Source organism: Schistocerca gregaria, chromosome 6, assembly GCF_023897955.1.
Source record: "Schistocerca gregaria isolate iqSchGreg1 chromosome 6, iqSchGreg1.2, whole genome shotgun sequence".
Lineage (NCBI taxonomy): Eukaryota > Metazoa > Arthropoda > Insecta > Orthoptera > Acrididae > Schistocerca > Schistocerca gregaria.
In genome coordinates this window covers 137,966,590-137,994,560 of record NC_064925.1, presented here as the reverse complement: position 1 = coordinate 137,994,560, position 27,971 = coordinate 137,966,590, and positions in this window count along the sequence as shown.

Here is a 27,971-nt window from a genome sequence, read left to right as displayed (position 1 = left end):
AATCTAGGAACATGGAATCGATCTGAGACCCCTGGTCAGCAGCACTCATTACTACATGGGAATAAAGAGCTTGTTGCACAAGAACGATATTTTCTGAATCCGTGTTGGTTATGTATCAATAAGTCATTTTCTTCAAGGTGATTCACAATACTCGAGTACAGTATATGCTCCAAAATCCTACTGCAAATTGAGGTCAGTGATATGGGTCTGTAATTCAATGGGTTACTCCTATTTCCTTTCTTGAATATTGGTGTGACCTGTGCTACTTTTCAGTCTTTAGGAACAGACCTTTCGTCAAGTATATGATTGCTAAGTAAGGCGCTATTGTGTCTGCATACTCTGAAAGGAACCTGAGTGGTATAACATCTGGATCTGAAGATTTGCCTTTCTTAAGTGATCTGAGTTGTTTCGCAACACCTGAGATATCTACTTTTATGCCACTCATGCTAACAGCTCTTCTGGTTTCGAATTCTGGAGTATTTACTTCGTCTTATTTCGTGAAGGAATTACGGAAAACTGTACTTAGTAACTACGCTTTAATGGCACCATCATCGGTAACATTTCCATTGCTGTCGCGCAGTGACGGTATTGACTGTTTTTGTCACTGCTTGTTTCAAACAATAACATAAAATATTTACAGATTTTTGAGATTAAGGCACAAATGTTCCAATAGGAATGTTGATGTCATGATTTTCCACCATAATGAATCTATGATCCAAAATTAAAGCAGCAAGAATTTCCTGTTTCTCCTGCCACGACTTTCTATGACTAAGGTTCTCGAAACTGTTAAACATTTCCCATTGCCGGCCGGTGTGGTCGAGCGGTTCTAGGCGCTGCAGTCCGGAACCGCGCTGCTGCCACGGTCGCAGGTTCGAATCCTGCCTCGGGCATGGATGTGTGTGATGTCCTTCGGTTAGTTAGGTTTAAGTAGTTCTAAGTCTAGGGGACTGATGACCTCAGATGTTAAGTCCAATAGTGCTTAGAGCCATTTGAACCATTTCCCATTCCTCGCTATGGGAGTCGGAAAGCATAACAGATCCGAATCTGAGACAGCTGCAACACTCTAATTTTGGCAACAGCATTTGAATCCTTCAGCGCAGTGGGTTTTGCGTCGTGTATGTATTGTATGCGGAATTGTCGTGAGAATGATTTGATGTACATGAATATGATGATGTGGATTCTCGGTGGTTGTATGTTAACTATCTTCTTAAGTTATTTTGTACCAGGCCATTCCCATTTACTACAAACATTCTGTTCCTATTTCATACAGATCATATTAACATTTATACGTTGCTACGTGAAGCAAAGCTTAGCAGTATGTTTTGATGATGACGAAAAACTTGAAATTGACCAATAGAAAATAAACTGAAATTTGTACAGCCCAAACGGACGTTCTTTTGTTCAGAATAATTTACATGATTGTATAACAATCTCACGGCCCCTCTTTCGTATAGAGTGCTCTTAGCTGCTACAACAACGCACCAGATGCGCACTGCTTATTTGTAAATTATGCCCCAGCAAATCATGTCCATAACATTTGTCTGGTCCTGGAGATATTTCCATATCATTCTAATGAGATAATATGTGAGATCTCAATCCATCTTGCATCTGAACTGCTGTGAGGCTACTACAAGATAGAGAAAGAGAAAAAAAGTGAAAAAGAGGAAAACGTGCCACTTTCCAAAATGTGAGTTCCATGGTAACAATAATAATTACAAGGCTAATACAGTTTCCGATAAATGAACAGTACGTAAGCTACTATTTAAAAATACAAATTTGGAAGTTTAGTAAATATATATTTTGAGTTGATTACTATTATAGGACTTAACTAACGCCGATGACAGAAACAAACCAGGCTTCGAATGAGCTGCCTTTGAAATGAAGTTCAGTCCATCAAAATGCGTTAGCTAAATTGTCTACCAAGACGAGTACAGGAAGCTAAGCAGGCAAGGCGAACAACTTATTCTCTGTGTAATCTCTTTCTCTAACACTACTTAATATTATAGTTTCACTCTGATATAACAAATTTTGGATTTTCCATTTTATTGTGCGTTTGATTTTTACCCTCTTTATTTGCTCATTTTACCGAAGGTAAGCTCGGTTTACTTTGCAGATGTTATTTTCGAACAGGGATACTGTCTTCCTAGGAGACAACAGTGTAGCTGTAACTTTTAGCCCTGTCGTTGTTGTTGTTGTTGTCTTCAGTCCTGAGACTGGTTTGATGCAGCTCTCCATGCTACTCTATCCTGTGCAAGCTGCTTCATCTCCCAGTACCTACTGCAACCTACATCCTTCTGAATCTGCTTAGTGTACTCATCTCTCGGTCTCTCTCTACGATTTTTACCCTCCACGCTGCCCTCCAGTGCTAAATTTGTGATCCCTTGATGCCTCAGAACATGTCCTACCAACCGATCCCTTCTTCTAGTCAAGTTGTGCCACAAACTTCTCTTCTCCCCAATCCTATTCAATACCTCCTCATTAGTTACGTGATCTATCCACCTTATCTTCAGTATTCTTCGTCTACGTGTTACAATGTCTGGGATGGGGAACATACCCTTTTTTGACGAATCGCTTTGCTAGAGAACAGTTTATGATTATGCTTAGATTCATATGCCGATCTTTGTAGCAAATATAAATACAGAACATAACAATGAAGGAAATGCAGTTCCTACAGAAACAAATAGCGGACGGTATCTAATTAATTTGTTGTGTAACTAAGAAATAAGAACATATTTCCTTAACAGCTTATCAGAATGGTTACAGGATGAGATGATGCTATGTCACAAGACATTCGACAGACAGCACTGCGCTATTCATGTAAATAAGAAAAAAAAAATGGAAACCGAACGTGGTAAAAATATCAACAGCAACACAACAGTTAATAGTGGACTTGTTTACCAGTTGTTTTCAGAAACGCTCGTTAGTGATTTTTTTATTCTAGGCTGTTGGTCAAGACCTCTTTTTGTACTTGATTCAGTTCCTGTGAAAGGGCCTGTGCCAGTTCATGACTGATGGACAGTAAGTACGATCTGAAACGTCTACTGTGTCATCAGTTAACTCTGTAAAGGCACACATATTTATGTTGAACTCTGACCATTCGCATGAGACGACATAACAAGGGAAAGCCCTAGTCAGCCTGTTTTATTCAAAATTATTTGAATCAGTCCTAAACTCGGTATAGCCTCCCTCTTGAGACATATGTCCTGACGAAACTACAATCGATTGGTCATAACTATGGGTTCTTCGATTGCTCTGAGAGATGACCAATCGGTATCACAACATGGGAAACGTCAGTTCACTTTGTTACAGTGATGATAAGGATTAACTTAACTTTATATGGTCTATTTCTGCAGGAACGAGCCGAATATTTACGGCTGTCTTTGAACAGTAAAGTATCACTTGATTCACATAATTACAAACTCTTCTCTTGAAGTACAAGGTCAACATTTACAGAAGTACAATTCCATCTGAGACATGAGCAGCACTGGTGTCCTAACTAGATGATGTTGACTGCTTCATTGGGGGTCACGAACTGGGCCATAGTGCTTCTTTGCTCAGCTATATGTTGACCTCCGTGTGATGTCACTGCTCTGCTGAGAGAGAGGACGTGTCTCCAGGAACATCCAATTCGTTGTTATGGGTTGCAGCGAGATGTCACTAATGTCTGTGATACCGATGCACGTTCCCTACGCTGATGTGGCTCCATGATCGTTGGACGATACCATACAGATAATGCCTTGTGAACTCTAACTGCATAAGATATCGTATTATTCAACAGTTCTTCATGTGTCCCCCCCTGTGGGTTCGGGGGTAAGAATAGGCCCACGGTATTCCTGCCTGTCGTAAGAGGCGACTAAAAGGAGTCTCAAACGTTTTGGCCTTGTGAGATGGTCCCCTAACGGGTTTGACCTCCATCCTTCTAAATTTTCCGAAGAGCGAGCCGATTGGGGAAGGGCGCCTTACAAGGAGCGATGTGTCCATCAAGCATTACCATCTCTAGCCAGGTTTGTCGTCATCGCTTAGCAGTCCCGCTCACCTACCATCTCTTGGGCGTGGATTTGTTCTTGGGTGCGGTTTCTTGCAGTCTGCTATGCTGTGCCGCTTTATGCGCCAATGACGATATTGGACTACATCACCTGAAATCCAACACGGTAGCCAGTCCGTTGTGGTGGGGCCGCCATGTACCCTGTTGGTTGTAGCCCCCTGACTACACAGGGATCGCTCTGCTGATGCCAGCGCCGTTAACTCCCCACGTATGCCAAGGAGTAGATGCCTATCTCCTTGGGGCATTGGGACTCCCGGCAATGGCCATCCTGCCAGGTGGTCGTTGCTGAGGCTGGGTGGCGCCCGTGGGGAGGTCCCTTGGTTGGAGTAGGTGGCATCAGGGCGGATGCCCCGCAATGAAGCGTGGTACATCATCTCTTGCTGGTGGCCAGCCGCCAGCAGTCTCTAAGCGTTCCAGGGCTCAATACAACGCAACTACATATGACCCCAAATCGTTCCCCTCCCTGGCTACACCATGGGAGGAACGAAAGACTAAGGATGCCAGCGAACCATACTCGCCCCGCTACCTGGTGTGTACGAGAGCTGATGGTGAATCCTTTACATCCATGAAGCCTCAGTTCTTCGTCGAGCACTTAGAGGACAAGTTCGGGGAGGTGGAGGGCTTGTCCAAAATGCGCTCGGGCTCGGTTTTGATCAAATCGGCGTCCTCCGCCCAGTCCCGCCGGTTACTCGATTTTAACAAGCTGGGGGATGTTCCGGTTACAATCACGCCCCATAAGAGTCTTAATATGGTCCAGGGCATAATATTCCATCGGGACCTTCTATTGCAGTCCGATGACGAGCTTCGCGCCAATTTAGAGCGGCGAGGTGTCCACTTCGTCCGGCGCGTACATCGTGGTCCAAGGGATAAGCAGGTTGCCACCGGTGCCTTCATCTTGGCCTTCGAGGGTGATACTTTACCTGAGAAGGTCAAGGTGATGGTCTATCGTTGTGACGTCAAGCCATATATCCCTCCCCCGATGCGGTGCTTTAAGTGCTGGAAGTTCGGGCATATGTCTTCCCACTGTACTTCCGGCCTCACATGTCGAGATTGTGGACGCTCATCACATCCCGATACTCCATGTGCTCCGCCTCCCATCTGTGTAAACTGCGGAGAGCACCACTCACCTTGCTCGCCGGACTGCAGGATCTACCAGAAGGAGCGCAAAATCATGGAGTATAAGACCCTGGACCGCCTGACATACACTGAGGCCAGGCAGAAGTTCGAACGCCTCCATCCTGTTCGAATGCCTGCCTCTTACGCCGCGGCTACTACTGTTATGGCCCCATTAGCTCTCCCTCAGACTGCCACCTCTCAGAGCCGGAATGCTACACCTGCCCCCTTGATGGTGGGGGGCACTTCACTCCCTGCTGCTCCTGCACTACCTGCCTCAGGAGCAGCAACCCCCCAACCATCGGGGACATCAGTCCCCACTTCTAAGCTGGGGAAGCCTCAAACTTCCCCTGCTCGAATAGCACGGAAAGGGTCCCTTGGGTCCCTTCCTTCCCAGGTTTCCGCCTCTGGGAAGGGTGACGTCAGCCAATGGAAGAAAAGCAGACCAGCGGCTGATCGCAGGGCTTCCCGCTCCTCTTCCGTCCCGGAGACTGACTCGCTGGAGCCCTCCCAGCCAATGAAACCCAAGGACCAGAGAGACAAGACGAAGAAGAAGACCTCTAAGGCCAAGGACCACGCGGTGGCATCCACCCCACTGCTCCCTACAGGCTCTGCGTCCGGGGATAAGGTGGAGATCCGGGCGTCCGCTGAAGACCTGGATCTCGCCGGACCCTCAGACGCCATGGAAGCAGATTGTACTGGTCCTCCATCGGTGGCAGCAGGTGACCCAGTGGCGTGATCTGCCTCCTCGGCCCCTTCACGCCTTTTTCGGACATGGACAAAGCAATACTCCAGTGGAACTGCAGCGCTTTATTCCACCACCTTGCTGAGCTTCGCCAACTCATCAGCAGTCACCCTTTCCTCTGCATTGCCCTATAGGAAACTTGGTTTCCGGCAATGCGGACCCCTGCCCTACGTGGGTATCGGGGTTATTACAAGAACCGGGCAGCTTATGAGAGGGTATCTGGTGGAGTCTGCGTCTACATCCTTAACTCTGTCTACAGCGAATGTGTACCTCTTCACACACCTTTAGAGGCTGTCGCTGTAAGGATGTGGACGCCTCAGCCTATTACTGTCTGCAGTTTGTATCTTCCGCCAGATGGTGATGTCTCGCGTCATGTGTTGGCTGCATTGATAGCACAACTGCCTCCTCCTTTTGTGTTACTGGGCGACTTTAACGCCCATAACCCCCTGTGGGGTAGCGCCGCGATTACTGGCCGGGGTAGAGATGTCGAGACTCTTCTCTCGCAGCTTGACCTCTGCCTCTTAAACACGGGAGAGCCGACACATTTCAGCGTCGTCCATGGCACATTTTCGGCCATCGACCTTTCTATCTGCAGCCCCGGACTTTCACCATCCATCCACTGGAGTGTCCATGACGACTTATGTGGTAGTGACCATTTCCCCATCTTTCTGTCACTACCACAGCGTCACTCTTCTGAACGCCCCTCCAGATGGGCTCTGAATAAGGCTGATTGGGGCTTGTTCTCCTCTCTCGCCACTATCGCACCTCCTTCCCCTGACACCATTGATGCGGTGGTTCAGTCGGTCACCACCGGCATCGTTTCTGCGGCGGCATCTGCGATTCCCTGTTCATCCGGGTCCCCTCGGAGGAGGACTGTGCCTTGGTGGGCGCCCGAGATCGCAGAGGCGATTAGAGATCGCCGGCGGGCTCTTCAACGCCATAAGCGGCACCCGTCCTTGGAGAACCTCATCGTTTTTAAACAGCTCCGTGCCCGTGGCCGACGCCTTATTCGCCAACGGAAGCAGGAGTGCTGGGAACGGTATGTTTCCACCATTGGCGTCCGTACCTCTGCATCGCAGGTTTGGGCTAAGATTAGGCGACTCCATGGCTATCGGCCGCCTGTCTCTGTCCCTGGGCTTTCGCTGAATGGAGTGGTGTGTACTGACTCCGACACGATTGCGGACCGGTTAGCAGCGCATTTTGCTCAGTGTTCCGCATCTACGAATTACCCACTGGCCTTCCGCTCCCGGAAAGAGCGGTTGGAAAGTTGGAGGCTTTCCTTTCACACGCGCCACGCGGAGTCGTACAATGCTCCTTTCAGCGACTGGGAATTCCAGAGTGCCCTATCTGCTTGCCCTGATACGGCTCCTGGGCCGGACCGCATCCACAGCCAGATGCTGAAACACCTCTCTGTGAATTGCAAGCGACGCCTCCTAGATGTTTTCAACCGCATCTGGGTTGAGGGTGTGTTCCCGTCTCAATGGCGAGAAAGCATCGTCCTCCCCGTGTTGAAACCTGGCAAGAACCCGCTGGAGGTGGACAGCTACCGCCCCATAAGCCTCACCAACGTTCTTTGCAAGTTGCTAGAACGTATGGTGAGCCGGAGGTTGAGTTGGCTCCTCGAGTCTCGAGGCCTTCTGGCTCCGTCTCAGGGTGGGTTCCGCAAAGGCCGCTCTGCCGTCAATAATCTGGTCTCCCTAGAGTCTGCCGTCCGTACAGCCTTTGCACGCCGCCAACATCTGGTTGCCGTCTTCTTCGACATGCGGAAGGCGTACGATACGACTTGGCGATATCACATCCTGGCCACACTTCATGGGTGGGGTCTTAGGGGCCCGCTCCCGATTTTTATTCAGAATTTTCTGTCGTCTCGTTCCTTCCGCGTGCAAGTTGCTGCGTCCCATAGTTCCTCCCGGGTCCAGGAGAACGGGGTCCCACAGGGGTCTGTCCTCAGTGTCTCCCTGTTTTTAATTGCGATCAATGGGCTCGCTGAGGCGGTGGGATCGTCCGTCGCAGCTTCGTTGTATGCAGACGATTTCTGCCTCTACTACAGCTCCGCTGGCATTGCAGTTGCTGAGCGCCAGCTGCAGGGCGCTATCCGCAAGGCGCAGTCGTGGGCTGTAGCGCACGGCTTCCAGTTTTCGGCCGCTAAGACCTGCGTTGTGCATTTCTGCCGGCGTCGCACGGTTCACCCTGAGCCACGCCTTTACCTTGACGGTGAACCTCTTGCTGTGGTAGAGACGCATCGGTTCTTGGGACTGGTATTTGATGCCCGGCTGACTTGGCTGCCTCATATTAGGCAGCTTAAACAAACATGCTGGCGGCATTTAAACGCTCTCCGTTGCCTTAGCCACACCGGATGGGGTGCCGATCGGTCCACCCTTCTCCGGCTGTATCAAGCGCTGATCCAGTCCCGCCTTGATTATGGGTGTGTGGCTTATGGTTCGGCGTCGCCATCAGCGTTGCAATTGCTGGATCCCATCCATCACTGCGGGATCCGACTCGCCACAGGAGCATTTCGGACAAGCCCTGTTGACAGCTTACTTGTGGAGGCTGGTGTTCCTCCATTGCGGATCCGGCGCGACCGACTTCAGGCCGCTTATGCTGCCCACGTTTGTAGCTTGCCAGGGCATCCCAACTACCGTCTCCTGTTCCCGCACTCGATCGTCCATCTTCCAGACAGGCGGCCCCGGTCAGGGTGTACGATCGCGGTTCGCATCCGGGCTCTACTGTGTGGGATTGAGTTTTTTCCTCTCCCGCCTGTTTTCCGGGCCAATCTCCGTCTGCCCCCTTGGTGTGTGCGCCGACCATGCATTCGGCTGGATTTGGCACAGGGTCCGAAAGACTCGGTCCCTCCTCCGGCCCTCCGCCGCCGCTTTGTTGCTCTCCTTGCCGAGTTTCCCGGATCTGCCGTGACCTATACCGACGGTTCGATGGTCTCTGGTCGCACTGGTTACGCTCTTACTCTATAGGATCATTGTGAGCAACGGTCGCTGGCACCCGGGAACAGTGTATACACTGCCGAGTTGGTTGCCATCTATCGCGCCCTCGAGTATATCCGCTCCCGGTCAGGTGAGTCCTTTGTCATCTGTAGTGACTCCCTGAGTGGTTTACGAGCTCTTGACCAGTGCTTTCCTCGTTCCCGTCTGGTGATGGCCATCCACGAGTCGCTCCATGCTCTTGCCCGTTGCGGCCGCTCCGTGGTCTTTGTTTGGACCCCAGGTCATGTCGGCATCCCGGGCAATGAGCGGGTTGACACGCTGGCTAAACAGGCAGTGAGTTCACCGGCTCTGGAACTCGGCCTTATGGAGTGTGATCTCCTGTCGCTTTTGCGCCAGAAAGTGCTTGGTGCCTGGGGTGACGAGTGGCGCACCCTGCCCACGCCCAACAAACTTCGGGCGGTGAAGGAGACGACCCGTGTGTGGCGCTCCTCCATGCGGGCCTCTCGGAAGGACTCTGTCGTCCTCTGCCGGCTGCGCGTTGGCCACACGTGGCTGACGCACGGCCATTTGTTGCGCCGGGAGGACCCACCGCTATGTCGCTGCGGGGCAGCTCTGACGGTGGTCCACATTTTGGTGGACTGCCCGCTTTTAACAGGACTCAGGCAGACGTTTGCGCTGCCTGATACCCTCCCTGCCCTTTTATGTGATGACGATGCTATGGCGGACCTCGTGTTGAGTTTTATTCGGGCAGGGGGTTTTTATCGTATGATTTGAGTGTTTGTCCTTTTATTTCCTGTATTGACTTGGGCCTTTGGCCTGTGGTTTTAAACTGTGGGTTTTAATGTCATTTGGTGGTTGGCTTTTCCTTATTTTCATGGTCGGCCAACCACCTTCACACTCGGTGCGATTTTAGTTCCGTTTGTCTGGTCTTTGTCTGCCTTTCTTGTATTGTGTCGTCCCTTCTCTCAGTTCTCCGTTTTTAACGACTGACAGTTTTTATTTCGTGTGATTTTATCGTGGAACAAGGGACCGATGACCTTAGCAGTCTGGTCCCTTCAATCCCACACCCAACCAACCAACCTTCATGTGTTGCTACTGCACATGAAGTTGTGATCACTGACAGCTTCTGGAAGGGATGTATCACTTCAGAACAACATGTGTGTCCTTAAATATGACGTTCATCACTGTTGAACTTTACCTCGATATGTAATCCCACCAGTCTAAACAGTATTTAACACAATTACAGGTCTGATTGTCTGTAATTGACTTTTGAACTTAAAATGCTATCGTAATCTACTCGTTAAAGGTTTAACACAGAAAGAAAGTCAAGTATTGGAGTTAGAAACTGTGGCAGTGTGAGTCATGGTGCACAACTTACCCAGACTATATTCGTCCAGTGTTTCAGACTGAAAGCACTTAGCGACTGCCAAAAAACTTTACAGACAATTTCAAATCTTTCTGAAAATTTTTCTCGCTGATATCACCCACAAATAATATAAGAAATAAAGTTTCATTCACTACATTTTCGCTGATTATGCGATAACACTTCAGTTTCAGGCATGACGTGTTAATTTATTACTTCTTTACTAGTAAGTCAATTTATAACATATCTTGCGTCTACAGTCATAAAGATTTTACATCCATAACGTCAAATATGTAACACATTAACTCATATGTAAAGCAATCACACGTGTGGAACTGCCTTATACATGGGACATCGATTCGTTAACGAAACAGGGTTGGGGGTGTGAGGGTGGTCATTGGGTAATCATATTTCGTGAAGCGTTGTAGTCACTTTGCCAACCTTCTCTAAACAGCTGTACAACCTTCGCACTGGTGGTTTATAATAGTTATACGTCGAAGTTGGTTACAAGGACTATGGAAGAGCTGGGAATATAGTTGACTTAACATTATTTTTTAACTCTTATCAGTGGCACAGCCTACAACTAAACCGTGAATACAAATAATTCTCAGTTGGATAGCTAACAGACATAATAATAGATAAGGGTAAAGAGTAATCCAATCTTTAGTAATTAATTTGCACTATCTGCCTTCTTATACCTACCTCTGTTGTTGAGGACGCTGAAATATACACAAATGCCAGGGTCTCGATCCGGATGTAACCGATTCGTGTCACGTCGCTGGCTGAGTTTTCATCATTCTTGGATGGGACAGACGAGAAACGGCGTTGACCTAATTGGAAGAAGGAGTGGATTTTAACATGGGTCCTGGATAATTATCTTTATAATAAAGATCCGCCTGTAAGGTAAAGGGAGAAATATCCGTGGCAGTTTTTTTAATTACATTTTTCCACTCTCCGACATGTAACAGTTTCATACAGTTATATATTTATCATATTAACGCTATCAACTATATGCAACAGTTGTTATGTTACAAGACTAATTGGAATTTTAAATGATGATCAAGTGCCACAGACATTGGTACACTATTGGCCATTAACATTGCTACACCAAAAAGAAATGCAGATGATAAACGGGTATTCATTGGACAAATATATTATAATAGAACTGACATGTGATTACATTTTCACGAAATTTGGGTGCATAGATCCTGAGAAATCAGTACCCAGAAAACCACCTGCGGCTGTAATAACGGCCTTGATACTCCTGGGCCTTGAGCCAAACAGAGCTTGGATGGCGTGTACAGGTACAGCTACCCATGCAGCTTCAACGCGGTACCTCAGTTCATCAATAGCAGTGACTGGCGTATTATGACGAACCAGTTGCTCGGCCACCATTGACCAGACGTTTTCAATTGGTGAGAGATCTGGAGAATGTGCTGACCAGGGCAGCAGTTGAACATTTTCTGTGTCCAGAAAGGCCCGTACAGGACCTACAATATGCGGTCGTGCATTATCCTGCTGAAATGCAGGGCTTCGCAGGGTTTGAATGAAGGGTAGAGCCACGGGTCATAACACATCTCAAATGGCCGTTGGGATCTAGCACGGCGTCCCGTATTACCCTCCTGAACCCACCGATTCCATATTCTGCTAACAGTCATTGGATCTCGAGCAACGCGAGCAGCAATGTCGCGATACGATAAACCGCAATCCAGATAGGCTACAATTCGACCTTCATTAAAGTCGGAAACGTGATGGTACGAATTCTACTCCTTACACGAGGCATCATAACAACGTTTCACCAGGCAACGCTGGTCAACTGCTGTTTGTGTATGAGATGTCAGCACGTTGAAGGTGTCACCACCGGCGCAAACCTTGTATGAATGCTATGAAAAGCTAATCATTTGCATATCACAGCATCCTCTTCCTGTCGGTTAAATTTCGCATCTGTAGCACGTCATCTTCGTGATGTAGCAATTTTAATGGCCAATAGTGTAAGTAATTTCGTGATGTGGGCAGATAATTTCGTGATAAGTATAAAGTAGAGTGCAACTAAGTTAACAATAGCTACCAACAATGGTTTCCAAGATACTACATGCCAAAGTGGCGCGTTTCCCGTCCAACACGTGTTGTCGCAGTGAGTTAACAAAAAATATCACAAAATTACCTGAACTGTCTGTACAACGAAACTACCTTCGGCTGGCCACTGTGGAGGACCGGTTGTAGGCGCTTCAGTCCGGAACCGCGCTGCTGCTACGGTCGCAGGTTCGAATCTTGCCTCGGGCATGGATGTGTGTTATGTCCTTAGGTTAGTTAGGTCTAAGTAGTTCTAATTTCTAGGGGACTGATGACCTCAGAAGTTAAGTTCCATAGTGCTCAGAGCCATTTGATCCAAACTACCTCCGTTTTTCCTTACTCCACGCTCGGTTCTAAGAAACTTACTCAGGCACCTCGCTAGTCAATTCTTATTTGATATTTTCGATATTTTTTTTATTTTGGCGTATATTTATCTGAAATACGAAGATATAAATGTCGTGTGACTAGGGCCTCCCGTCGGGTTGACCGTTCGCCTGGTGCAAGTCTTTCGATTTGACGCCACTTCGGCGACTTGCCCGTCGATGGGGATGGAATGATGATGTTTAGGACAACACAACACCCAGTCCCTGAGCGGAGAAACTCTCCGACCCAGCGGGGAATCGAACCCGGGCCCTTAGGATTGACATTCTGTCGCGCTGACCACTCAGCTACCGGGGGGCGGACTGAAATACGAAGAAATACGATAGGTAATTTCGTATTACGCTGAAACGGACAAATGTGCGTGGACATGAAGCCAATTATACAGCAATTTAATTTTGCTTAGTACACCACGTAAAGTAGACAGGAACCGAATTACGGAGGAAAACAGTGGGCAGCGAGTAAACTCCACTCCCCGTTAAGGAACTACGAATTTCCTTTAAAAAACTTGGGGTTGTATCTTGTGTCAAGTAAATAATGAAAATTAAATGGGTACATAACACATTAGCAACATTCTTGTCTAAGAAAATGATATGTACTTTTTGCTCTTACCTTGACTGGTTATCTCAAATTTTTAGAAACAGGGCACTCACTACTACAACTATCGACGCTTATGGCGAACAAACGCACAAACACTGTCTTTTTTTCTCTCTTGACTGAGTGCTTGCAGCTAGGTTAGCAATAGCCTTTGCTGACAATAAAGATGTAAATAAAGATGTAAATAATGAAATATAAATAATGAAAATTAAATGCGGTACATAACACATTAACAACATCTTGACTAAGAAAATGATATGTACTTTTGGTCTTACCTTGACTGGTTGTCTCAAATTTTCAGAAACAGGGCACTGACTACTACAGCTATTGACGCTTATGGCGAACAACGGCACAAACACTGTCTTTTTTCTCTTTTGACTGGGTGCTTGCAGCTAGGTAAGCAATAGCTTTTGCTGACAATAAAGATGTCCGGAGGAACTACAAGCCGAAGTCGCTCGCCTCTCCAACAGGTATGGACGCAGTGAGCTAACGAACAAATATCACGAGATTACCTGTGTGATGAAAATACCTTCGATTACCTTACTTGAGCAAACAGCACTACTTTTACATCCACTTTAAAATACTGACTTCACTGAGGAAGTAAGTAACATTTCGCTTAAGATGGCTATCGATGAAAACCTCTCTCTCTCTCTCTCTCTCTCTCTCTCTCTCTCTCTCTCTCTCTCTCTCGTTTTAAAGAAGTTTCAGCGTTGCACTCGAGTTCTTATATACGCCCGACGGCACTGATGAAATTGATTAATGTATTCTTATGTCAATAACAAAAGAACGAGCCATTTTACTACCAGTAAGTCACACTTCAGAAGTAAAATCCTCAAACAGAAAAAATAGTTCCTGGGCATCGCGAATGCTCGCAGAGCCCTGCAAGAGGACGTTCTCTGCATCTCAGAATTTTATTGGGAGTGCAGTTGGGAAGGAAGGTGGATGGAAGAGAGCCGATCTGCTAGACAGTAAGTCGCAGAATGGACTCACGAGTAATTTATTTTGTTCGCATTATAGTATACCAATAGAGCTCATAAAATGATCGGGTCGAAACGACCCATTTAAGAACGTTGCGTAGTGTCTCCTTTCCGTTTATACGTCCCGTCCCTCCATTTTACGGCCTTTCATCCTTTTTATTGTTCTGGGGAGGGCAAGGGCAGGACTGTCAACTTGATGGCCGCCTGAAACTGCTTGGCTTTTGTGCAGTTCTCGATTGGTGATACGGCAGCAAGTGTTTGGCACCATCCAATGCCAACAGCAAAGCACTATCGACAAAAGAATGTAAGAGAACCCCTTGCAATTTCTCGTACTCACTGCTGTCAGTACAACTGTATAGTTCCCTACACTATACGCAGGATATGTATCGAAACGAGGATCGAGTCAGTATGTAGGCTATATGTACGCCATTTGTCTGTTTATGCGGCTGCACGCAGCCAATGTACAGGATACTATATAGCACACTGGCTTAAATTTAGTAAACATTATCTCAAAACACTTTATTACTTCTCATTACCCAAGCGAAATACAGATGTAATGAAAAAGTAAAAGCATTTTTCTGTAATGCCACTCATACCCACAGTGTTTAAGTAAATATTCATCTATGGAATAGAATTAGGTGCCCACAGAAAAGTGTTCAGATTAGACTTAAAATTTTGTTATAGGGCAAATGATAAAAAATTTATGCGGGTGCAGCTTCCTTGTAAGCCACAGACATATTTAACAATGAACTACGAAAGTAACTTTTTCCCTACTGTAGTTACTGTGTACGTTACTATTCTTCTCTGAAATTTTGATGAATTATTTCTTACAAGTTTCGTAGTGAGTGTTTCTGTCCATGCTCTACGTGGTACGCCGTGGTGAAGTACACTCCTGGAAATTGAAATAAGAACACCGTGAATTCATTGTCCCAGGAAGGGGAAACTTTATTGACACATTCCTGGGGTCAGATACATCACATGATCACACTGACAGAACCACAGCCACATAGACACAGGCAACAGAGCATGCACAATGTCGGCACTAGTACAGTGTATATCCACCTTTCGCAGCAATGCAGGCTGCTATTCTCCCATGGAGACGATCGTAGAGATGCTGGATGGAGTCCTGTGGAACGGCTTGCCATGCCATTTCCACCTGGCGCCTCAGTTGGACCAGCGTTCGTGCTGGACGTGCAGACCGCGTGAGACGACGCTTCATCCAGTCCCAAACATGCTCAAGGGGGGACAGATCCGCAGATCTTGCTGGCCAGGGTAGTTGACTTACACCTTCTAGAGCACGTTGGGTGGCACGGGATACATGCGGACGTGCATTGTCCTGTTGGAACAGCAAGTTCCCTTGCCGGTCTAGGAATAGTAGAACGATGGGTTCGATGACGGTTTGGATGTACCGTGCACTATTCAGTGTCTCCTCGACGATCACCAGAGGTGTACGGCCAGTGTAGGAGATCGCTCCCCACACTATGATGCCGGGTGTTGGCCCTGTGTGCCTCGGTCGTATGCAGTCCTGATTGTGGCGCTCACCTGCACGGCGCCAAACACGCATACGACCATCATTGGCACCAAGGCAGAAGCGACTCTCATCGCTGAAGACGACACGTCTCCATTCGTCCCTCCATTCACGCCTGTCGCGACACCACTGGAGGCGGGCTGCACGATGTTGGGGCGTGAGCGGAAGACGGTCTAACGGTGTGCGGGACCGTAGCCCAGCTTCATGGATACGGTTGCGAATGGTCCTCGCCGATACCCCAGGAGCAACAGTGTCCCTAATTTGCTGGGAAGTGGCAGTGCGGTCCCCTACGGCACTGCGTAGGACCCTACGGTCTTGGCGTGCATCCGTGCGTCGCTGCGGTCCGGTCCCAGGTCGACGGGCACGTGCACCTTCCGCCGACCACTGGCGACGACATCGATGTACTGTGGAGACCTCACGCCCCACGTGTTGCGCAATTCGGCGGTACGTCCACCCGGCCTCCCGCATGTCCACTATACGCCCTCGCTCAAAGTCCGTCAGCTGCACATACGGTTCACGTCCACGCTGTCGCGCCATGCTACCAGTGTTAAAGACTGCGATGGAGCTCCGTATGCCACGGCAAACTGGCTGACACTGACGGCGGCAGTGCACAAATGCTGCACAGCTAGCGCCATTCGACGGCCAACAGCGCGGTTCCTGGTGTGTCCGCTGTGCCGTGCGTGTGATCATTGCTTGTACAGCACTCTCGCAGTGTCCGGAGCAAGTATGGTGGGTCTGACACACCGGTGTCAATGTGTTCTTTTTTCCATTTCCAGGAGTGTAATTATAGTTGTTGGCTGGCGACTAGCGGGTCACCTAAACAGTTCCCGTCCCGACATCAGCAATTATTTATGATTCAACATTCCTGATTTCTAGATGGTCCTGAGACCTACTTATTTATTTTATTTTGTGATATGCTACAGTATTCTGTGTCTGTATAAATAGATCAGAAAGACGAAGGTAATGAGAAGTAGTAGAAACGAGAACAGCGAGAAACTTAACATCAGGATTGACGGTCACGAAGTTAATGAAGTTAAAGAATTCTGCTATCCAGGCAGTAAAATAACCAATGACGGACGAAGCAAGGAGGACATCAAAAGCAGACTCGCTATGGCAAAAAAGGCATTTCTGGCCAAGAGAAGTCTACTAATATCAAATGCCGGCCTTAATTTGAGGAAGAAATTTCTGAGGATGTACGTCTGGAGTACAGCATTGCATGGTAGTGAAACATGGACTGTGGGAAAACCGGAACAGAAGAGAATGGAAGCATTTGAGATGTGGTGCTATAGACGAATGTTGAAAATTAGGTGGACTGATAAGGTAAGGATTGAGGAGGTTCTACGCAGAATCGGAGAGGAAAGGAATATGTGGAAAACACTGATAAGAAGGGACAGGATGATAGGACATCTGCTAAGACATGAGGGAATGACTTCCATGGTACTAGAGGGAGCTGTAGAGTGCAAAAACTGTAGAGGAAGACAGAGATTGGAATACGTCAATCAAATAATTGAGGACGTAGGTTGCAAGTGCTACTCTGAGATGAAGAGGTTAGCAAAGCAAAGGAATTCGTGGCGGGCCGCATCAAACCAGTCAGTAGACTGATGACAAAAAAAAAACAAAAAAGAAAAAAAGATACCTTCTCTGCTTATGTGGAAAGCTCAGGTTCGTCTACAAACGCCGAACAGACATGCTTTCTGTGTGACCCTACTTTCGTAAATGGTACCCGAGCCCTGACCCTGCTTTCGTAAGTGGTACCCGAGTCCAGGTTCTACGCAACAGGGCTGTAAAAGTTGCGATAGACTAACTCTTGGAAGAGGTCCTTACAGGATGACTACATATTATTATTGCTGCTCTGTTTTGTGTAATCCATACTTTCATCGGACGTGATAAGTTACCTCAGAAAATGATACCATGCGATATTAAGGAGAAGAAATATGCAATATATGTTAAGGTGTTTGCCGGCCAGTGTAGCCGAGCGGTTGTACGCGCTTCAGTCTGGAACCGCGCGGCCACTACGGTCGCAGGTTCGAATCCTGCCTCGGGCATGGATGTGTGTGATGTCCTTATGTTAGTTAGGTTTAAGTAGTTCTAAGTTATAGGGGAGTCATGACCTCAGATGTTGAGGCCCATAGTGCTCAAAGCCATTTGATCAATTTCTGTTAAGGTGTTTATTTGTTCTTTTCAGAATTAGCAATCATACAAAGAGCAATACAACTGTTCGAGAAGTAAATAAACGGTAAATAAAACTACGAATGCATTGTCCTCATTTTCCACGTGGCCTTTGGGTGCAACTGTAAAGCAGTCAGTGAAGCTTTCTCAAGGAAGAGAGAAACAATAAATGATCAACTAATGAGTGCCCATGAACCGGTTTCAAATTTCAAGGCAACCGAATACTTTTCCTGCAACTTTATTTAAACCAAACCCGTTCCGGGCTTTCACCGATCTTCAGTAATTGGCGTGATGCTTTTATACAGTGCTCACCCTGAACATTATGACCACCGTCCTACTATCGGTACAGGCGAAAGCAGCGTCACCTGACGAGGAATGACTGCTGCTCAGACACAGCCACGTCGCAACTTAGTATCAGTGAGCGCGCTGTCCACATGTAGAATGGAATCTATCTGAGTTTGCACGAGGAGTACTGTGGGGGGGGGGGGGGGGTCTTCAGCATGTGGCGGAACCGAGGTGAAACCTCTCACAGACGTTGCGGGTTTGGGTGGCCACCCGTCATTACAGACGTATGCCGTAGGCTGAGCAGACTAGCGGCAAACTGTGGCGGTAGTGACATCAGACTTTAATACTATGCAGCGTTCAAGTGTGTCTGAACACACAGCGCACCGAAAACTCCTAACCCATCAGAGCGTTGAGTGGTCTGCGGATGGGTGGGCGCGAATCCGTCATCTTTCTGGGGAACAGGTTCTTGACACCCATAGTGCGGCACGGAGACAAGCTGGCGGCGGCTCCATTATGCTCTGGGGGACTTTCAGGATATCTATGGGTCCAATGCAGCTTGTGCAAGCCACCATGACGGCCATGGAGTATCGTACACTGGTTGGAAACCACGCAGACCACTACATGACGAGCATGTTTCTCGACGGTAGTGGAATATTTCAGCAAGATAATGCGCCATGTCACTAGGTCAGAAGTGAGATGGGATGGTTCGAGGAACACAGTGTCAGTTCCAGTTGATACGCTGGATCCCCAGCTCACCAGATCTGGACCCGATGTGGGATGTGTTTGAACGTGGCGTCAGAGTTCATCGCCCAATCCCCCCTTTCCCGGACCGGAATTTGCGGGAATGTGCCTGGTGTGTGCAGATGTGTTTCCAACTCCCTCCAAGGACCTACCAAGGCCTGACTGCTTCCATGCCATGACGCGTCGCCACTTACCTGTGCCAAAGATAGACATACCGACTATTAGGTAGATGGTCATTCTGTTCTGGCTGATCATCGTATATTAGTTGGTATAACGTTTTTGTCAACTGCATTTTAAGGTCTCCCGCTCAGTGCTTGTCGCACTGGGGCCCGCGGGTAGAATCCGGCCCGAATCAATTGTTCATGTGGCCCACCGTCCTCAGCGGTATTTTATAATAGTGCATCTAGCAACCAATAGCCGAATCCAAAAATGCCAACTAATATTAGGAGGTTGTTAAGGGTACAGTATTCCTGTACAGTAACAGACAAAGATACTTGCAAAGACAATAATATGTTGAGATATGCTGAATTTCAATTCATTTGTTGAATTCAGCCGTGACGTAAGTCAAGCTGGCCGTTTACCTCAGTTGCGGAGGGCACGTAGCGCAACGACTGTGGGGTTGGTGGATGTGGCAAAATCTGTTTGGTTTTGGGAAAGGTAAGGGCACCAGGGAGGCAGTTCTGACCTTGTCCGTGACGTTGCAACTGATGTTAGAAAAAGGAATTCAGAAAAAAAACCGAGACACTTTAATAGGATATGTCTACCTGGAAAAAAAGATCGAAAATACAAAACGATGCAAAATGTTCGAAATTCTCAGAAAAAAGGAGTAATCTGCGGGTGGACACGGTCAGCATATAATACGTACGAGAAACAAGAAATATGACCAAGAAGTGGTCAAATTGAATGTAAGACAGGACTGCAGTTTTTCGTCCCTTCTATTCAAGGTATCTACGGTGGAGAAGGGATGGTGGCAATAAAAGAAAAGTTCAAGAGTGTGATTACAATTCAAGGTGACATGGTGTTAATGATAAGATTCGTTGATGACATTACTATCGTCAGTGAAAATTAAAAAGAATTACAGGACCTACTGAACGCAATGAATAGCCTGAGTATGGAATTGGATTGAGAGTAAACTGAAGAGAGAGGAAAGTAAGGAGGAGTGGCAGATAAGAGGTTGTCGATAAAGTCAAAGGTAGTGACAACGAGATACACGACGTTGAGGAAACCTCCTACCTTGGAAGTAAGATAAAACATAACGGACTAAGCAAGGAAAACTTGAAAAGTAGACTAGTACAGGCAAAGAGGGAGTTTCTGTCCAAGAGAAGTCTGCCAGCATAAAATATCAGCCTTAATTTGAGGAAAAAATTAGTGACAATATACGTCTGGAGCACCGGATATGACGACAGTGACTCACAGACTGCGGGAAAACCGGAAAAAAAGAGGGAGCGTTTGAGTTGTGTACTGTAGAAGGTTGTTGAATATTAGGTGGACTGATAAGAAAAGAAATGAGGACGTTCTCCGAAAAATCGGCGAAGAAAGAAACATATGGAAAAGACTGACGAGAAGAAGGGATAACAGAGGGAGCTATGGAGGGTGAAAACAATAGAGGGAAATGAAGAACGTAAAAATTGCAGGAAAACAAACACTTGTTGGGAGCATTCACATACCCGGTTCAACCACTCATCATCCGAGGAAATGGAAAAAGCATAGGCCTAATGGTCTTTATCATTTATGATGATTTTCTGACGCGAGTAACTTTTAATTCTAACTTGCAGATAACCGTCACTGCGATTTTCCAGAATGAATCAGTCCGTAGCTGAGTGTCAGCTGCTTCGAAACTTTCTAGGAGATTGAAACTATGTGACTGGCCGAGACTAAAACACAGAACCTTGTGTTTCGGCGACAACACTCTTGCCCGCTGTCTTTCATGACTCAAGGATCGCCCTCATAGCGAAGGCAGAGCTCAGGGTTCGAGGCTCATCTTCCACGAGTTTGCCAGACTTTTCTTCAGGATATCTGTCAGTTGAACTGTTTTCTGGTGTTCGGATTTGGTGCGAACAGTCTTCCTACAATCTACACCTTAGTCGGATTACGTTGTAACGAAATTCTAAAAATAATATCAGGACTAGTTTTATTTTGACCGACCTGTATGTTTTATTGTCCACGATCCTCGGACAAGACGATGACGTGATAAAGATCGATCTTCCCGCAAGAGGGTGAGGTCAGCTTTTGAGTGACGTTATATGTGCGGTTTTCGGTGCTTGCCGCAACCTAATTCCATTCTATGGCCACATCCGACGTCTACAAACTTACGTCCAATACTGCTCTGATAATTTATCACGTGTACCTTTGTCTGAAAGTGAGTTACGTGTGAAGCTGGACGAAGAGACACATTGGAAATGTAATCTAAGAAACTAAAGATACAATTTAACCGTGTTAATCACGTTTAAGAGTAATGCATGCCCTGCAAAACTACTTCATCTTAACCTTGTCCATGGGCGTACCTAGAGAGGGGCAGGGGGGGGGGGGGGTAGCTCCCCCGCCCCAGAAGATATTCGCAGTTTTTCACTAGTTTACTATTTTATTTAATAAGAAATGCTGCATGTTTTCTCGAATTGTACAAGCGCATTCTTGTATTTAAAATGTTTATTAAAAGCAATTTCTCACTGGTTTATTGTTTTATTTAATAAGAAGTGCTGTATGTTGTCTCGAGTCCTTGTTTTTTGAGATAAGTATGATCTGCCCCCCCCCCCCCCCTCCCCAGGTCACATCCTGGGTACGCCCTTGACCTTGTCAGCTTTAAACTCCAATGACAACTGCGCAGCGCTCCTTCGTGTACACACATTTGTGAACTGCAACATAAAAATTCTTAAACCAAAGAGCTTTCCGGCACCTGCTACACGTTGGAAACTTCGCTCTTTGACGCAATGAACAAAGCATGTTACCAATGTCACAGCAATATTTCACAAACCTCTCATCCACTCCGCTGTGCTAGAGCATTAAATGGCTGCAGTATGGTGGAGCGAGTGACAAACACCAGCTGCGCGCGAAATTTAAAAATTGGAAACTTGTGGAAAGGTCTTATGGGGTCCAACTGCTGAGTTCATTGGTGCCTAAGCTTACACACTTCTTAATGTAACTAAACATAACTTACGCTATGGACAAGACATACACCCATGCCCGAGGGAGGACTCGAACCTCCGACGGGGGGACGAAATTTAAAAGCTGTACATTCAGTTCACAACTGTGCACTATCAGTATTATGGCCAAACGTTCCACGAGAGTCGATTGCTGGAACTGATATCTTGCAAGTGTGTTCTTTCCCTTAAAATATGAAGTCAATTTGATGATATAAGCTTGAAAAGAAATCCAAACGAATTCTCCTTGCTCCCAGTACAACTGCATTTTGCTATACCGTGAATTGGTACATGGGAAGGCATGAGGCTGCTCATCAGTAATGACTATACAGAAAAACAAAATAAAATATCCTACAGAATTCGACCTCCAAGTATGGCCATGTAAAAGAAAGAACTTAATACCGAACAGTAACAAGTCAGTAAATGTCATAATTATGGAAGAGATAGAAAGCAACGTACGTCTTTCACTTGTATTGAAACTTTTCTTTTTATTTTCCACTTCTAAACAGTGCTACAGGCGAACAGAAATCATATATTGTACTTCAGCTTTAGATAAATCGATTTGACGATGGTGATTTAACCACCTGATACTAGTTGCATTTATATGTGTATATTGCTTAAGGATGGTCGGAGCAAGGAGGACATAAAAAAAGACTAGCACTGGGCATTCCTGGCCAAGAGAAATCTATTTACTATCAAATTTAGGTGTTAATGTGAGGAAGAAATTTCTGAGACCCTAAGTCTGGATTACCGTATTTTGTGCTAGTGAAACATGGACTGTGAGAAACCGGAACAGAAGAGAATCGAAGGATTTGAGATATGGTGCTACAGAAGAATATTGAAAATTGGTGGGTTGGTAAGGTAAGGAATGAGCAGATTCTCCGCAGAATCGGCGAGGAAAGGGACATGTGGAAAACACTGACAAGAAGTAATGACAGGAAGATAGGACATATGTTTAGACATCAGGGAACAACTTCCACGGTATAGAGGAAGCCGAAGAGAGTAAACACTGTAGAAGAACACAGAGACTGTAATACTCGTACATTCAGCAAATAAATGAGGACGTAGGTTTCAACTGCTACTCTGAGGTGAAGATGTTGGCACAACACAGGAATTCGTCATCAAACAAGTCAGAACACTGACGGAAAAAAAGTTTGAGGCAATTTGCTGTTTACCTAAATTTCCATGACGATGCAAAAGTAACATTTGCCTGGTGGTTATAGGCACTGGCTGCAAATTTCAACGAAGAGTATACAAAATCTTATCGCAATCTACGATGCTCCCTCAGTAATTAAGATAATGTAGGAAAGTAGTGATGTTACCCTATTATCAGAGTCAAAAGGGTACACAGTTCAGTCCGACACCCACTTACGAAAATCACGTGTACACACACACACACACACACACACACACACACACACACACACACACACAGTATCAGATATTTCAAATATTTCAGACAGATATTATATTATATTTATTTATGAGAAATAAATTGGAATATCGTTTTCGAAAGTTATAGCTGGAGTTGTCGCAAATACTGTTCATTACGTGTTTCATGCGACATTTAGTGTCAACGGGAATTATCTGTTTATTTCTCATAAATAAATAAAAGAATATATTTGTCTGAAATATTTGATAGTTTATGGGTGTGTGTGTGTGTGTGTGTGTGTGTGTGTGTGTGTGTGTGTGTTTTTCGTAAGTAGGTGTCGCACTGAAGTATCTTCCCTTTTGATTCTGATAATAGAGCAACATCATGCCGGTCATTACCTTCATAATTTATGAAAGTTTATTCGAACGTGAAGTAGTATCTAGTTGCGAGAAGGTATTTCAGAAACGAGTGAGATCTACTCGTTTGTTTAGTAAATGGAAGTGAGCGTATGGCATCGTTTTCTATCTTTAGTGACAGCACAGTAAGGCGAAGAAAATCTGTTGGGAAACGTTTCCCGCTGCATGAATTCCGAGAATCAATGTTCCTTCATCAGTCAAGTAAAGATTTAACTGAAATCTGGCTGAAATGTAATTATTTCGTATAAAAATAAGGTGAAGCAATTACGTTTTGTTTTCGCCGTTTCGGATTGCTTTGATCGTTTCCCCTGCTCTTACCAATGGGACGCCTCATCGACTGGAATAGCTTTCTCTTGTTATGGAGAGGCAGCTCATTATCTCACAGGCAGGCTTTCTATCTGACAACTGATTGCTGTATTTACTGTGACATTCGGAAATAAGCAAGGCCGTTCATAACGAGAAGAATAAAGCGTCCTATATTTCCGGTTGACAGGCTGTGAAGTAGAAAGTTATTATGTCCGTGTAAAAACAACGGATACCATTGAGGATCACACAGTGTCCAAATGCTGACTGGTCCCATCGATGGGAACGTGCGATTAGAAAAGTGATGAGAATATAATCTTCCCTTTAAGTAGCAGGAAGTACCAGCCCTATGAACGGCAAAAATAAATAGTGCAGCGTAAATGGCGTGATAAAATGTGAAAAAAGAATTATGCAAAGTGGATGAAAACATACGTGGATGTATCTATACCCATTACCTTTAAGTAAGGGCATTATACAGGGTGTTACAAAAAGATACGGTCAAACTTTCAGGAAACATTCCTCACACACAAAAAAAGAAAATATGTTATGTGGACATGTGTCCGGAAACGCTTACTTTTCATGTTAGAGCTCATTTTATTACTTCTCTTCAAATCACATTAATCATGGAATGAAAACCCACAGCAACAGAACGTACGAGCATGACTACAAACACTATGTTACAGGAAACGTTCAAAATGTCCTCCGTTAGCGAGGATACATACATCCACCCTCCGTTGCATGGAATCCATGATGCGCTGATGCAGCCCTGGAGAATGGCGTATTGTATCATAGCCGTCCACAATACGAGCACGAAGAGTCTCTACATTTGGACCGGGGTTGCGTAGACAAGAGCTTTCAAATGCCCCCATAAATGAAAGTCAAGAGGGTTGAGGTCAGGAGAGCGTGGTCCGCCTCTACCAATCCATCGGTCACCGAATCTGTTGTTGAGAAGCGTACGAACACTTCGACTGAAATGTGCAGGAGCTCCATCGTGCACGAACCACATGTTGTGTCGTACTTCTGGAGGCACATGTTCTAGCAGCACAGGTAGAGCATCCCGTATGAAATCATGGCGGTGAATCGAGGAAGTACAGTACATACTGAAGAAACTAAAATGAGCTCTAACATGGAAATTAAGCGTTTCCGGACACATATCCACATAACATTTTTTCTTTATTTGTGTGTGAGGAATGCTTCCTGAAAGTTTGACCGTATCTTTTTGTAACACCCTGTATACAGTTACCACTACCTGCATGGGGTGTAAAGTTAGTTCGCCTCCACGTGGTGCACCCAGGGTAACGCTAAATGAACTAACACAACTGGCGGCAGACCGAACGACGAATTCCTGCCCCACATCACAGTGAAACAGAACGACAGACAAAGCGCTATGCAAAATACATACAACGGTCCTTTTAGGGACCAACTGACAAAGGATCTCGGACCATGTATCCGAATCTGCCATTTCAGCATGAGGGCATAAGCAGAGCAAAATGTCAAGTATTGCAGAGAATTTTACACGATAACGACTTTGACCTGGTAGCCATACAGAAAATAGAGTCCAACTTGAAGTTAGAGGAAGGATACTGGGATATGATCTACTTGGAGCCACGTTTGACAGACACTATGGCGTTTGCGACATATGTGCGTGGGGACATAGAGAACGCCTTTCTAGTTGAAGCCTCCATTACAAATAGATTAGATTAGATTAGATTAGTTTTCGTTCCATAGATCCGTGTTGAGGAGATCCTCGTGGATGTGGAACATGCCACCTATTTTTTATTTTTATTTTTTTAAAGCTGAAATAACAATTCTAATAGTATAAATATATACAACACATCATTTGTTTCTATTAAAACATTCGTCAATGGAGTAGAAGGAGTTGGCCACTAGTAAGTCTTTCAGGCTCCTTTTAAACTGATCTCTATTTGTAGCTAAATTTTTTATGTTTGCTGGCAAATTGTTGAAGATGAGTGTTCCTGAGTAGTGGACCCCTTTTTGAACTAAAGTAAGTGCTTTTAAGTCCTTATGCAGATCATTTTTGTTCCTGATATTGTATGTATGAACTGAGCTGTTTGTTGGAAAAAGAGATATATTATTTAGGACAAATTTCATTAAGGAGTAAATATACTGACAGGCAGCAGTTAGTATACCCAGTTCTTTGAAGAGGTTTCTTCAAGACGTCCGTGAGTTTACTCCACAAATAATACGTATTACACGCTTTTGCACTCTGAAAACTTTTGCTTGACTTGAAGAGTTACCACAAAATATTATACCATATGACACTATGGAATGAAAGTAGGCAAAGTATGCAAGCTTTTTCACTTTTATGTCGCCTATGTCTGCTAACACTCTAATTTCTAATACAGATTTGTTAAGGCGTTTCTGCAGTTCTGTGGTGTGCTCCTCCCAACTGAATTTGTTATCAAGTTGTAATCCCAGGAATTAAAGACTGTCAACCTCTTCTATCTGCTCTTCTTCGTACTTTATGCATATGCTGGGTGGAAAGCTCTTACAGGTTCTGAATTGCATATAGTGAGTCTTTTCGAAGTTTAATGTCAGTGAGTTGCCTTTAAACCATTTATTAATATCCATGAAAATATCATTAGCATATCTTTCTAGAACTACACTCGACATACAATGATTTCCATGAAGTTGTCATCAAAATAGGAGAAGTTACAGTAACTAAACTTTATAAACCTCCTGTTACTACATGGCCAGCTGAACTGATAAAGATCCACCCACACCCCAGGGTATACGTTAGGGACTATAATAGTCACCACGAAATGTGGAAATATAGTACTAATGGTAGCAATGGAGACATGCTGGTCGATTGGTCCGAGCAACAAAATACATATCTGGTCTTTTATGGCAAAGACCGAGGGACATTCAGATCAGATAGAACTGCGACTATAACCCGGATCTGTGCTTTGTTTCGAGGGATACAAACGATGAACCACTGACAGCTTCTAGAAGGGTCCTGACGGACTTCTCTCATAGCCAGCCCCTCCCTGTGCTTATTAATATCGGTATATCCATCCCGATAATAAGGTCTTACCCTCGACCAAGGTGGAATTTTACAAAAGCTGACTGGACAACATTCTCTGAACAACTTGATTATACCTTGAGCTGGATCCCTCCAAGCAGCAAGAGCTATGAGAGGTTTGTGGGAGCCGTCATTAGCTCTGCGAAAACAGCGATCCCAAGAGGGTACCGCAAAAAATACGTTCCCGGTTGGACAGGGATATGCCATGACCTGTACGCGGAGTTCCTCAAGAATGGGGACCGGGAAATAGCGGATGAACTATTACATAACATCGACTTTATTAGACGGCAAAAATGGGAGCATACTGTTGAAAATCTAGACTTTTCAAAGTCAAGCCAACAAGCCTGCTCCCTTCTGCGTAAACTTGGAGACGCAAATCCACCTGAACATAGAAAGGACGAAATGTCTCCCAACAAGGTTGCATCCCGCATAGTTTCTGCGTCTAGAGCCCCACGAAATAGAAAGCACACAACAAAAGTGAAGAAAGACTTAAAAACATTAAAAAGGACCCGTGCAATGGACTCAGAATATTCATCAGATATTCGCATCGAGGAGGTTACCAATGCCCTGAAGAAGGTTAAATCAGGCAAAGCTCCGGGCTTCGATGGTATCCACCCTGAGTTCCTCATACATGTCGGAGCCTACACAAAACAGTGGCTGGCTAAGTTCTTTACGGACATTCTCCAAGTGACTAACATTCCTCCCTCACTTAAACGAGCAAAGATCATCACAGTCCTGAAACCTGGT